Source organism: Pteropus vampyrus, unplaced genomic scaffold (assembly GCF_000151845.1).
Source record: "Pteropus vampyrus isolate Shadow unplaced genomic scaffold, Pvam_2.0 Scaffold125, whole genome shotgun sequence".
Classification (NCBI taxonomy): domain Eukaryota; kingdom Metazoa; phylum Chordata; class Mammalia; order Chiroptera; family Pteropodidae; genus Pteropus; species Pteropus vampyrus.
Window position 1 is genome coordinate 2,487,656 of NW_011888906.1, and position 12,216 is coordinate 2,499,871.

Genomic DNA, 12,216 nt, shown 5'->3' on the forward strand with positions numbered 1-12,216 from the left:
CCTCCCTGTAGAGGGCTGGAGGGGCCTTGACCCAAATAATTTTTTGGGCTGTCCTAATCTACTAGAGAAATGCTTCTGGTCAGGCAAAGCAGTTATCGAAACACTGGCCTCTGTTTTCTGGACTGTAAGGGACACCTCCAGTGAATTAACTAACTTATAATAGGAGGAGTAATAATAATGACAATAGTAATAATCAAGGCTAATGGTAGCCCACATAGTACCTTTGTGGGCATTAGAAAAAGTCACCACATCAAGGCAAATAGGTGATTTAAAGTGTCCCTTTTGGGTGGCCAATGAGAAAGAGGCTCTTCTTCTGAGCCAAGGAACATGGCTGGGGGTGTGGAGCCCAGGTGGCCTCCAGCTGTACTTGGCACCGTGTTGGCTAGGTGCCCTGGTGGGGGGTCAACATGGCTGTGTGTGACAGCCTGTGTGACAGGCACCATTTTTCAAGAGTTCGCTGTGTGCCAGGCACTGTGCCGAAAGCAATACATGCCTCATCTTTTCCAACCCTCACCACCATATGACCCAGGAACCACCGAATGACCCAGGAACCACCGAGTCCGTGTTACGGGGAAGGGAACTGGGGCCTCCTGCAGGCCACACTGCCCTGTGTGCTGGGTTTGAACCCAGGCAATGTGACTCTGAGTCCAGGCTCTCAGCCATGATGTGAAAGGGAAGGCTTTCGAGTATCATTTCACAGAAACAGAGTTTGGTATCTACAAAAAAATGAGTAAAATAAAAGACACTCTGCGGACACTGAGAGCTCTGTTGGGAGAGAAGTAGCTTTGCAAACTGCCATCGAATGGGGATAGCTCTTTAAAATGCAAGCTCGTGAAATTCTCGCAGAAATCTGGTAAGGTGGGCCGACTATTATGATGGTCCCCATAGCAGACATCTTCATCGATAAAAAAGAGTGATGTTTCCATTTTACAGCTGAGGAAGTAGAATCACAGAGACCTTATGTGTTTTGTCTTATAGATGAGTCAGAATGCTTTTTGTGACCAGTTAAAAATATTCAGTTTGAATTCTCTTCAACAACAAGGACAATTTATTTGCTTGAATATTGAGAAGTCTGGACATAAAGTGATTTGGGAGTTGACCGATCCGGCAGCCCAGCAGCTCTTTCATGTTACCACTTTACAGAGGAAGGAACTGTAGCTGGGTCACCCCCACCCCACGGCATCCCCAGGATGTGTCCCTCTACTTCCCAGGCTCTGTCCCCTCCAGGCTGACCCACCATAGTGCCATGCATTGCCTCCATGGGAAAACTCATGCCACGACTCTGATCTAGTCCAGGAAGACACCTCTTCTGCTCTCCCACCCTCTGGGCCCTCTGTTCCCGGCCAGGGCAGGATGGGCCACTTTGGTCCCAGCTGCAAGAGGAAAGAGGGAGAGGACCAGGGCCAGGGGTGGTTTCAGGGCTGATTTGCAGTCCCCTGTGAGACAGGCCTGACAGTGAAGGACATTGAGCCTCCTCCCCCTTCACCTCCAGTGATTTTGATGCCTTTCATTAAATGTTTTGGGGAGTCACTAACACTCTCTAGGGGGCAGTAGACACAGTATTTGGAGCAGGGAGGTCTGCTATATCAGTTTAGGCAATGCTAGCTGCTGTAACAGTGTACCCTGACATCTCAGGGGCTCAGAACAAATAAGTTTATTATCTGCTCACATAAAGTCCCCTGGGTGGGAGGCTCGGGAGCGGGTCTGCTCCTCGAAGCCATTTGCAGATCCAGGTCGATGGAGACTCTGTGCCTGCACGTGGTTTCCAAGGTCAGCCTGGATTTCATCAGCCAGAGCCTGGAGAACAGCGCATGGGGGGTTTGACGTTCCAGTGTGCACATCCTTCCTTTCATTCTCAATCACACAGCTATGCGTAACCTCAGGGAGACCGAGAAATGCCATCCAGCCATGTGCCTGGGAGGAAGAGGAAATAAATTTGGGGAGCCGTACCTGACTTTGAACCTGGACCCTACTACGAACTGTTTGTGGGACCTGGACTCGTTGAGCATGTCCGAGCCTGTTTCCTCATTAGAAGTGAGAATGGTAGTGATCTCCTGGTCAGCACTGTGGCCAAGGTCATTGAATCCTTTTTCACACAGAGCCACGGGCCACTCCTGCAGAGCACTGGCCTCTGTTGACAATTGTCCACGTACTTGTGGACCTCCCTGGGAAGGACTTCTCCCCTTGAGTGACAGCTCCACTAGAGCAGGGGACACGCTGTTCTTAATCAGAGCTACAACGGGATCGGCTGGCCTGGAGTCCAGCGCTTAGTAGGCATTCAGTAAATACAAGTCAAGGGAATGAGTGTTTGGATGAAATAATACGAATGCATCCGTGCTAAGGTTTATTCCTTTAAAAAATTCTTCCCCAATAAATATTTCCACCTCTATGTTCCATCATGGTGTGCTGGTGGGAGGAGGGAAGGAGAGAAGACCAGGAGGGGGAGGAGGGGCACCTTCCTCCCAACCCTACTGGAGCCCGAACTATAAATAGCTCCAGTTGGAATCTGACTGTAGAATCCTCCAGCAAAGTCAGCATCCCCAGGACCTCTCATCCTAGATGGGGACCAGGAGCGCTTCCTCATTAATCATGGCTCTTTAATTAACAGCTCTGAGCCTGGAACAAAAGGTGCTTGCCGAGAGAACGCCAGCGGGCCCTGAACTCCGGCCGCCTGTTTTTAGTTGGAGGACCTGGCGCCTTGGGGAGCAGGCCTGGCATGGCTCTGTGCTGAGCCCGGCAGGGGTTGGGGTTTGGAGGGCGAGCAGCTGGCAGGCTGGCTGCCTGTCTCCAGCTCGGACACCACCTCGCAGAGCTGACTCGACTCCGAGCAAGTTGCTGGCAGCTCTGTCCTCCCAGGGCCCACGAAAGGGAGGTGGCTGGACAGTTTGAGATAGTGGTCTCAAAACTTGGCACGCTAGAATCACTCAAGGAGCTTTAAAAACTTCAATGCAGGGTCCCATGAGATGCTGAAATACTTGATGTGGGATGGGGCCAGGCAGAGGCAGTTTTCAAAGCTTCACAGGTCATCCTAAGGTACAGTGCAGTTTGAGGACCACTGCTCAGGGATGGCCGGCATGGCAGAAGGCACTGAAGTTTGTCCAGAAGCCTGGCTGAGTGACGGGAAAGGCCTAGGCCAATCAAGGGCTCTCTTCTCCACACTGGGTGGATGCAGCAGGAATGGAACCCACAGTTTCCTTCTCATGCCATGTTTCCTGAAGATGCTTGGTGGGTGTCAAACCAGTGGAGCAGGAACTCAGGGCAGGGCCTGGAGAGTGGGAGGAAGCACAGCCTGGCACGGGAGGCCATGGTCCTGGGGTTCCCGCCAAGACCGAAGAGTAGTGATTCTCCCCAACATATCTCTGACATGCTTTTAAAACTCCTGCTACTTTCGAGGGGAGGAGAAAAGAGGGAGAGGTTGGTAAAAGGTAGAAACTTTCATTTATAAGATAAATAAGGTCCAAGGATCTAATATAAAACATGGCGACGGTAGTCGATCACACTGTATTATAGCACTGAAATTTGCTAAGAGAGTAGAACTTGCATGGTCTCACTAATGAGGTGATGGGTGGTGAGAATCATTTCACAGTGACCGTGTGTATCGAATCACCACGATGTGCACTTAAATATCTTACACTTTTGTCAGTTATACGCCTATGAAGTTGAAGAAAACCCCCACCCGACTCCTGCTCCGTATTCCGAGCACTGATGAATGTAAGTGCTCAGAGTTGATTCTGAGTTTCAAGGAGCAAAGTCCACCCTTTCTCCCTCCCCTTCTACACACGACCTCAGTGAAGTAAAAGCATGACTTTTCACGTCCTCCTCCCCTTGACCTCGCATCTTCACTCCGAACTCTTCATTCTCCACCTCCAAAACTCTAACGCTCCCCGTCTCTCTTTTCTACCCACCAGGAATCAATCGTTCCGGTTCTCGAGCTTCTCCTTAATCTAGCCATGCCCGCTCTAGCCATACAGTTTTGTTTTCCGAATCCAAAGATTCCGGGGTGATACCTGCCCAACCATGCCTGTGGCCGTTCCTTCTTCCCCAAAACTCTCAGGTAGGGGTTTAAGTGTTAGAGGTGTTCCCTGGTGTTAGCACTTTCTGAGTAGCATTTTCTCCAAACTAGTCTTGTCCCCATTCCGTTTGTTTTCCACAGTCTACTTAGACCCCATCTAAGAGGAACAGAGTTAGACCCATGTGGGGTGGAGACCAGAAATCTGTGTTTCAAGCACCCAAATGATCCTGATTCACTCTGAAGTTTGACAATAACGTAGAGAATGTTCCCTAAGCTGGACCTCACTCCAAAGGCCCCTTGGGATGCCCTAGTGTTTCCCTTTATTGGTTTTGACCCTTTTAATTGCATTCGGCCATGGTTTTCAATCTGGGCTACCCTAGATTCCAGATGCATTACACCAAGAGTTCTAAGGGTGGGTGGGGCACAGTACTTCTAAAAAGTCTTCTAGGTGATTTGAAGGAGAGTTCAGGGCTGAGAGCCACGGATCCCTGAGATTCCAGCTTCAGAAGAAGAAAATCCTTAGTCCTCTTCTTATTTCAAGAGAAGCAGAATTCTTCTGTTCTTCCTCTTAAATCTTAGACATTGGGGCAGATTCTAGACACCTGACTGCTGCTGGTGTGCAGTGGACAGTTATTGTGTGGTAAAACCCCTTTTTACTCATGGGCTTGCATTCATTTCTTCCTCTCGTGTCTGTGGAACTGGTGTACCTCCAAGGCAATTTTGCCTGTTTTCTGTCACCCACAATTTAGGACTTATATCTCTGTTCTCCTGACCCATGGAGGCAGCAGGAGTGTGGTAATGTATCAAGATTCAGGTTGGGTACGAGAGGGATGGGGAGATCCTACCAGGACAAGCTGGCTTCAACCCGTTCTCCAGGAGACGAATCTTGGTTCTGGCATTGCCACCACCAAGGAGCCGTCTAGTTTCTGCAACAGCATCTCTGAGGGGGATCTCGCCATCTCCTCGGGCTGCTTACTTCCTATTGGAGAAGTTTTGGGGGGCCAAAATGAGGACCAAATTCACCCCTACCTCCTTGGTCCTAGATTACATCAAAACAGCTCTTCATTCAGGTAATTCGTATCCTTCAGATGCCATATAATTTGAATAGGCTTAAATGCCACCTTCTCAGGAGCTTTTCTGACCACCTTAAAATATTTGGTACCCCCACCCCCTGATGCTTACTGTACCAAGCTGTTATTTTTATGAAACTTACCACAATTAGTTTCCCTGTTTATCACCTGTCTTTCCTCCACCAGGGTGGAGATCAAACCTGTTTCATTCCTGCAAGAAATAGATGTCATCCTCGAATCCCATAGTTTGACTTCAATAAAGGGGCTGTTTGTAAGGGCGTGGACAGGTTTAGGAAGGGAATCATTAAGGGGATGGTGTAGCACCTCAGGGCTAGCAGCATTAGGAACCTGTTACCAACCTAGTGACTGAAGGGCACAGGAAGTGAGTAGTGCTGGAACTTAGGGAGCAGCGAGGAGAAGGCTACCAGGCAGGAGCTGGGGTCTTGAGTGGAGCCAACCTAAAGCAACTTGGCAAATACCATGACCTCCCTTTCCTCCTACCTTCTGACCTATTGGCTGAACCCAACTAGAAGCTATAGGGGAGGGGAGTCTGTTGGTGCAGAGCAGGGTGAAGAAGGGAGCAAGTGGATAAGGACGGGCCGATGAAAGATACCCCGCGTTCACTTTTGTAGGTTCAGAGCTTGGCATGGTGCCTGCCACAGAGTAGGTGCTTACTAAATGTTTGTTGAACTAATCAAGGCTGATTCTACAGTGAAGAGAATGGGTCTTCAGGTTTAGCTCCCAATTCATTTTATTGACTTTAACATAACGGCATTCTGCGACCTCTCTCTGAGTTGGTTGTATTTTTTCTGAATTATTCGATGATGGTTATGTCCTTCGAAAGTGTGTAGTCTAGGTGTGGTCTGCTTGGCATGGAGCAGCAGGATTCTCTCCCTGTAACCTCTCTTCATACAGTCTGAGATCCTGATATATTTTTTGAAGATACGTCATGGTGTCTCTTTGCTGTCAAGTGAATTCCCTACAGACTCCCCTGGGCTGCTGAGTCTGTAAATTAAATTCCAAGATATGGGTCTGCTTTGGACACTGTCTTGCAGGTGACTATGGGATTTGATCTAAACCTAGATCAAATGGCAAATACCAAGCCAAACATGCTTCCATGGCAGACACTACTCCTTCATAATCAGTACCTCCGAATCCTTAACACAGTGCCTTAGTCAGTTACTACCAAGCTGTTGGAGGTGGCATATGAAATAAAACCAATCTGACATTTTGTTTTAGATGTTCTTTGTATTCGGGAAATAAATGTGCTTGTGTAAGTCAGCAGAGGGGCTTCTGCCTCGGTTTCTCTGCTGGAGGACAGCTTATTTGTTGGATCCAGACTTTAAACGGGGTGGATTTTATAATCAAACTTTCGGTTTCTGGTTTGTACCCTAATTCCCCTCACTTGGCTAATCCCTATTCATTACTTAGATCATGCTTTACTTCTAAATGTTCTTCTGTCCATATTATAAAAAGTAAAAAGAAACAGCGACATTAATTTTTGATAATACATTTTACTTAACCCAATATACCCTAAATCTTATCATTTCATGTAATCGATCTAAAATTACAAATCAGGTATTTTGCATTCTTTCTTTTGTATTTCGAAGTCCTTGAAATTCAGCATGCATTTTACACTTGAAGCTCATTTCAACTTGCAAGAGCCATACTTCAAGCACTCAATAGCTACATGTGGCTAGCATTATCAACTCGAATAGCACAAGTTTATGTCTTAGGAAAACCCCACATACTCAGGGATGGCCCCAAGGCTGGACATATTTGCTATCACCTTGAGCTCTCTTTACCGTATTTTATTGTTATTGATAGCTTAACATTTCTCTTCCCCTCTAGTTAATAAATTTCATTAGGGCTGGGAGCAAACATACTATTTTTGTGCACGTCTCTATCAAATTTGCCTGGCACATAGTAAGGGCTCAATAAATATGTATTGAATGAACGAATTAATAGGGCCCTCTGTTCTCCAGGGACCCTCCCCTCCCACGCACACATACATTACCTTTTATACTTCTACCCCTGTCCCTGCTTCAGTTTCTCAGATCCCAGCATATCTTCAGGCCTCCCAGCCATGGTGTCAGGACAGGTTTTAGCTGGCCTTGTCCTAAGGCACCTGACAGCTGGATCACTAGAAAGCAGCCCAGTCAGGGGCCTAATGGACTTGAGCGGGACCATGAGGGAGCCGGCACTGTGCAGGGGGCAGGCAGAGCTGCCTAGAATGAAGGATGTTCCTGCCTGCTGGCCCAGGGAGGCGCCACGCACATCCTTCCCACCGATCGGTGCCAGCAAACGTTCCAGGGACACTGCTAAATGTCTGCTGTAAATCACGCTTAAAGGGCCATCAAGAGCAGCTTTTGGCTGTGAGCATCTTTGCCATTATTCTTTACTAGGCCCTTTTAACGTAACCAGGAACAGGGCAATATTTTGTTCAACTGTAGCTATTGGAAAGAAGCTAGGTGGAGTTTAATGGCTGAGATCGAGACGGCAGGCTTATCCTGGGAGAGATCTGGGGCCAGCTGCGGCCGGCTCAGGAACCTTTTGGGGCAGGATGAGTTCTGGAGTGGTTCCTGTGCTGGCTCAAAGGGGTTGGGCCCTGTAGCCTGTGAGGATGCAGGTGGGCATTCCACCTCCTCTACAAACCATCTCCAAGCTCTTTAGGCAGGGTGAAGGGTTGGATACTTCCAGAGGCCTCTGTTGACCTCTGGGTCCCGAGTAACCAGGGGCCAAGAGTGGGAGGCTCACAACAGAGGCACATTGGGGCCAGGCAAACTTCAGTCCCCAAGTCATATGCCCTCTAAGCTTTAACAGGAACAGCTTTTCCTTAGCCCCCATAGTCCCCACAGTCCCTGATCCACACCCTCCTGGGACCCTCTAGTCCTGGCTTCCCTCATCCTCAAACTATCTATGCAATGTAAAAGCCCCCGTTGAACTGTTTTCAAAAAAGCAATGGCTCACAGTCCATATCTTGAGGGAGCTACCCTTGTCCATCAAGTATCTGTACTAGTGAAGTAGCAGCCAATAGTGCATGTGCACCGCTAGCCAGTGAATTTTCCTCACACACCTGGGGCTCCTTGGTAACCCTCGGGCAGGGCTGACGCTCAAGGAATTTGACCAACTCAAGGAGGGCACGGTTCACATCACGGTCTATGTGAATGGCACTTCCTGGCTTTGTGCAGTGCGCAGCCTTTGCAACGACACACGACAACCCAGTCCTCAACCTCCAGCAGGTCTCTGCTCTGGCATGTTGTTGAATATAGGGGTGGAGTCGGGTTATGTGCTTCCCAGATGTGCTGATGGGTTAGGCTCTTTTGATAACAAGAGGCCACTGCTGTCACTGGTGTGGGGCTGACACTCTCTTCTCTCTACTTTAGAATTCTAGACCAGAGGTTGGCAGACGATCGAGTTTTACTGGACTGCAGCCACATCAATCTATTTATGTATTGTCTATGACTGCCTTGAAATGGCAGAGTTGAGGAGAAGAGATCGTGTAGCCTTCAAAGCCAAAATTATTTACTATCTGGCATTTGAAGAAACGGCTTTCCATACCCTCCCCATTTTAGACTGTCATGAAGGGAAAGGAGATGACTTCTAAATATTCACCTGTTGGCATCTTTGGAGACCCTACGGGGTTTTTAGCAACTGCTTTTATCAAGCAAGCCCAGATATATCTACCTCTTTTCTTGCTGTCACTGACTTAGTAGAATTAAAAGTATCCAATTGTCTTTGTTTTGCACTGTAGCTGACATCTGATTCAAGGATGTGTCATCCTAGTGCCCAGCCCTGGGTATGACAGCCAGTGTTCAAGAACTCATTCTGCAAAAGTTTGTTTTACCTGTGAGTATCAGGAACCGGATGTTGTGGTACAGAAAGAATAAGACACAGGCTCACACACTCTGACCTGGAGATGTCACAGACCAGTAAGGCAGAATTGTATGGACACAGATAACTGAAACATGTTGTGGAAATTATTATAAAACAGAGGCCCTGTGATGGACATTCCAATGGAGACAAAATGGGGAGGAAAGGGATAAATGACTTGGGCTTTGGAGTAGGAATAAAAGTTTTCTAGGTATACGAAGAAGGATGGGGTATTCTAAGCACACGATCTCAGTCCTAATGCAGCCTCAGTTGCTCTGGGACTGAGAATGGGAATGTGGAAAACATTCATCAAAGTTTTTGTCCAGATCTAATGTCTGCTATCACAGCCCTGCCTAAGAATACAAAGATATGTGTCTTCATTTCTCTGTCCAGGCACACTTGTCTTTATGTAGCTAGACAATCACATGGGCATGCTTGGTCAGAGATATTCTGGGACATGGTCACATTAGCGTTGTTCATCAACACATATGTCTGCAGTGCAGTTTTGTGCACATGGTTGAACATGTATGTGGATACTCTGAGGCTGGAATGTGCCCATGTGTGTGATCACACACACACACACACACACACACACACACACACACACTCCTGCATAGGTGGACATTGTCCTTAGTCTTCTGCCAATAGTGTGTATGACCACCTAAACTTCATCCTCCACCATCAGTGATAACCTGGTCATGGAGCCCAGGAACGAAGGACTTGCTGACTTACACTTTGCGGCCTCTTCCTAGTTTCCGCCTCCCCTCTGCTCCATTTCCTCTCTCAGTCAAACCTCATTTCTTGGAGAGGATACATAGTCTGTGCTGTGATATGGGGACAATGAATTAGATGCTCTATCCAGGCTGGAGCTAGACATGAACTCTCAGAAAGCACACTCTCGTAGAAGTAAGAACCCAGAAGGCTGGGTTATTCACTCGACCTGTAGCCTTGCATCTAAGCACAATTTCTACCACTGGCTCTAACAGGTACTTCCTGGAGGTCAGGTCACCAGCCAAATGCCAAGGCTCACACGTACCAAGGTGGAGAAGGAGGTCATTTTCACACCGTTGGTGAGTGAGACAGCCATCCCTCTTTTTTAGAGGGGGACCTCTGTTCCTCTCAGAAAAGAGAGTGTATCTTATGTCCTTCTTGCTCATGGCTGGAGTCTTTTCCATTCTTGCCTTTGTCTTTCCACTAGGCCTTTGAACCCACTGGGCTCATCTGCGATGATCTATAATCAAATAACCCACAACGAACCTCTCCATCATTGTAGTCTTTTGGCAGGAGTTGAAGAGCTGAAGGAATAGATGTGTGGCAAGTCCAGGTGGCCTGGAGAGTCAGACCTGGCTAGGAAGTTCTGTCCTAGGCATTATCCTGCCATTATCTTGAACATCATTGCTCAGAAAGACACTAAAAGGGAGACAGAGTTCCCTTGTGACATAGGGAGGGGCTGGAATGAAGAACTGGGCCTGAAGGGCAGTGGGCGTGGCCATATTCAAGGACTGATGGTCTGGACTTGTTAACCCCTTGATGCCCTATTAGATCTTTTCTCTACGAATAACAACCATACTGATTAGAATGGCTTTAGATATAGTAACCATTCATCCCTTGTCTTTATTTCTAAGGTTGCCCCATTGTCAAACCGTCTATCCCATTATTAGGCACTTGCCTTGATTTTTGATTTGGAAAATCTGACCCTATACCTTTAAATGTTTCAACTCCTCCAGCCATGATGAGAAAAAGAAAGGGGAAGAAAGTTAGAATTTAGGTGTGAGTGTGAGTGAGTGGTTGTGTGAAGGAATGGGAGGGCGGGCTGGATGCTGGGGGACCCCGAGATATTTCCTTTCTTGCCTGTTTTTTCCACCCTATTTCTTTTTCCTCCATGTCAACACCAAACAAGACAGGACTAAAATTAATGGGGAAAGCAGCAATTAGCAAATTAGGTTAGCGGCGTGTTGCCGAGTGGCACGGCTGCCAGGTGCGGGGTCTCTGGCAGGATATTTATTAGGGCCTGTCAGAGAAGTGACACTTTGATAAATGGAGTTAGGTAATCAGCCCCTCTACGACAGCAAGCATTGTGAGGCCTCAGCATGCGTAACTACAGAAGCCAACCTTTGTTATGATTTAAAAAATTTTAACGTGCACAAAAGTAACACAACAGCAGCATCGGCCTCCACAGAGAGCAGCCTAGAACCCAAATCCTAATGTCCATGGGGACTCGTGGGCTTTGAGTTTTCCCTTTTGGAATGGGCCAAATGGAAAACATAGTCAAAAGTAACCGATATGGAAAAGTCTGTCTGAGTTTTGGAAATGCCCTAGAATTAGGATGAAAAAAAAAATATGAGTGGGTTTTAAAGAACCAGCAGTAGAGTGGGAGAGCTCTGTTTTCGCTGGGATCATCGGCAAGGTGACCATTTGCTGAGGAGCCAGAGCACTGGAGTTGAGCGAGAGCAGCAGACATTGGGAGCTAGGGCTGGTGTCTTTGTCTGAGGGTGGAAAGGCCTGCATAATCCACACCACCAAGAGTGGCTTTTAGAAGATTCCTGCCTGAGGAATTTCTTTCCCCATCAAACAGATGTGACTAGGCTTTTCCTCTGCAATGCTCAGTTTCCCAGAGGGAGATTTCAATAACCAGGTAAAGGGCAGTGTGCATAGCCAGTGACAGGGCTTGGAAGGGAAGGCCAGGTCCCTGGGCTGAGATGCGTCACTGCCATTTCCAGAGGCCTTGCCCTACCTGGCGGATCCTGCCAAGGCCCTGGCTTCATGTGAACAAGGCCGGCAGTGGAGCCACTGCCTTTCCTCCCAGGATGTAAGCCTGCTGCCCTCAATGCCAAGGGCGATTTAAGGTCCTCCAAGTCCTAGCCTTCCTCAGCTACTGGTCATGTGGCAGTACTGAAAACTTACCAGCTGATGGAAGGACCAGCTCTCATGGTATCTCAGGTGCTGGAGTCCTGCTCTAACCCCATTTTGCTTGGCTGGAGCCCTGACTCCTGGCCTTCACTTGACACTTCCCGATTCCAATGTACCTTGTCACTCTGTCCCCAGCTACGGTCTTGTGTTCTGTTCTGGATGTTGATCTATGCTGAGTAGAGTTGAATTTGTCACACCTCTTCGGACATTGGATACCGGACTGCTGACCTTCTCACCTGGGGGCCAAGGCTACAGCCAGGTATGTGTCCCAAAGGCAGACTCAGGTCCCACCTCCCCCTAATGACATGACCGAGAGTGAAAATGGCAGTATATTTGCTCCAAAGGAGAAGA

General features: G+C 48.0%; 2 long non-coding RNA genes across 3 annotated transcripts in view; both read left to right on the plus strand.

Moving 5' to 3' along the window:
* The window catches only part of LOC111743953, a 12,290-nt gene extending 2,262 nt beyond the window's left edge, over positions 1-10,028 (plus strand). For both annotated transcript variants that reach the window (XR_002781949.1, XR_002781950.1), the window contains exons 2-4: positions 3,909-4,054; positions 8,837-8,931; positions 9,942-10,028. This is a non-coding gene — a long non-coding RNA (uncharacterized LOC111743953). The remainder of the gene's footprint in view (positions 1-3,908; positions 4,055-8,836; positions 8,932-9,941) is intronic.
* A 1,996-nt stretch (positions 10,029-12,024) lies between these two features.
* LOC111743954 overlaps positions 12,025-12,216 on the plus strand; it is a 3,547-nt gene continuing 3,355 nt past the window's right edge. The window contains exon 1 of the long non-coding RNA XR_002781951.1: positions 12,025-12,124. This is a non-coding gene — a long non-coding RNA (uncharacterized LOC111743954). The remainder of the gene's footprint in view (positions 12,125-12,216) is intronic.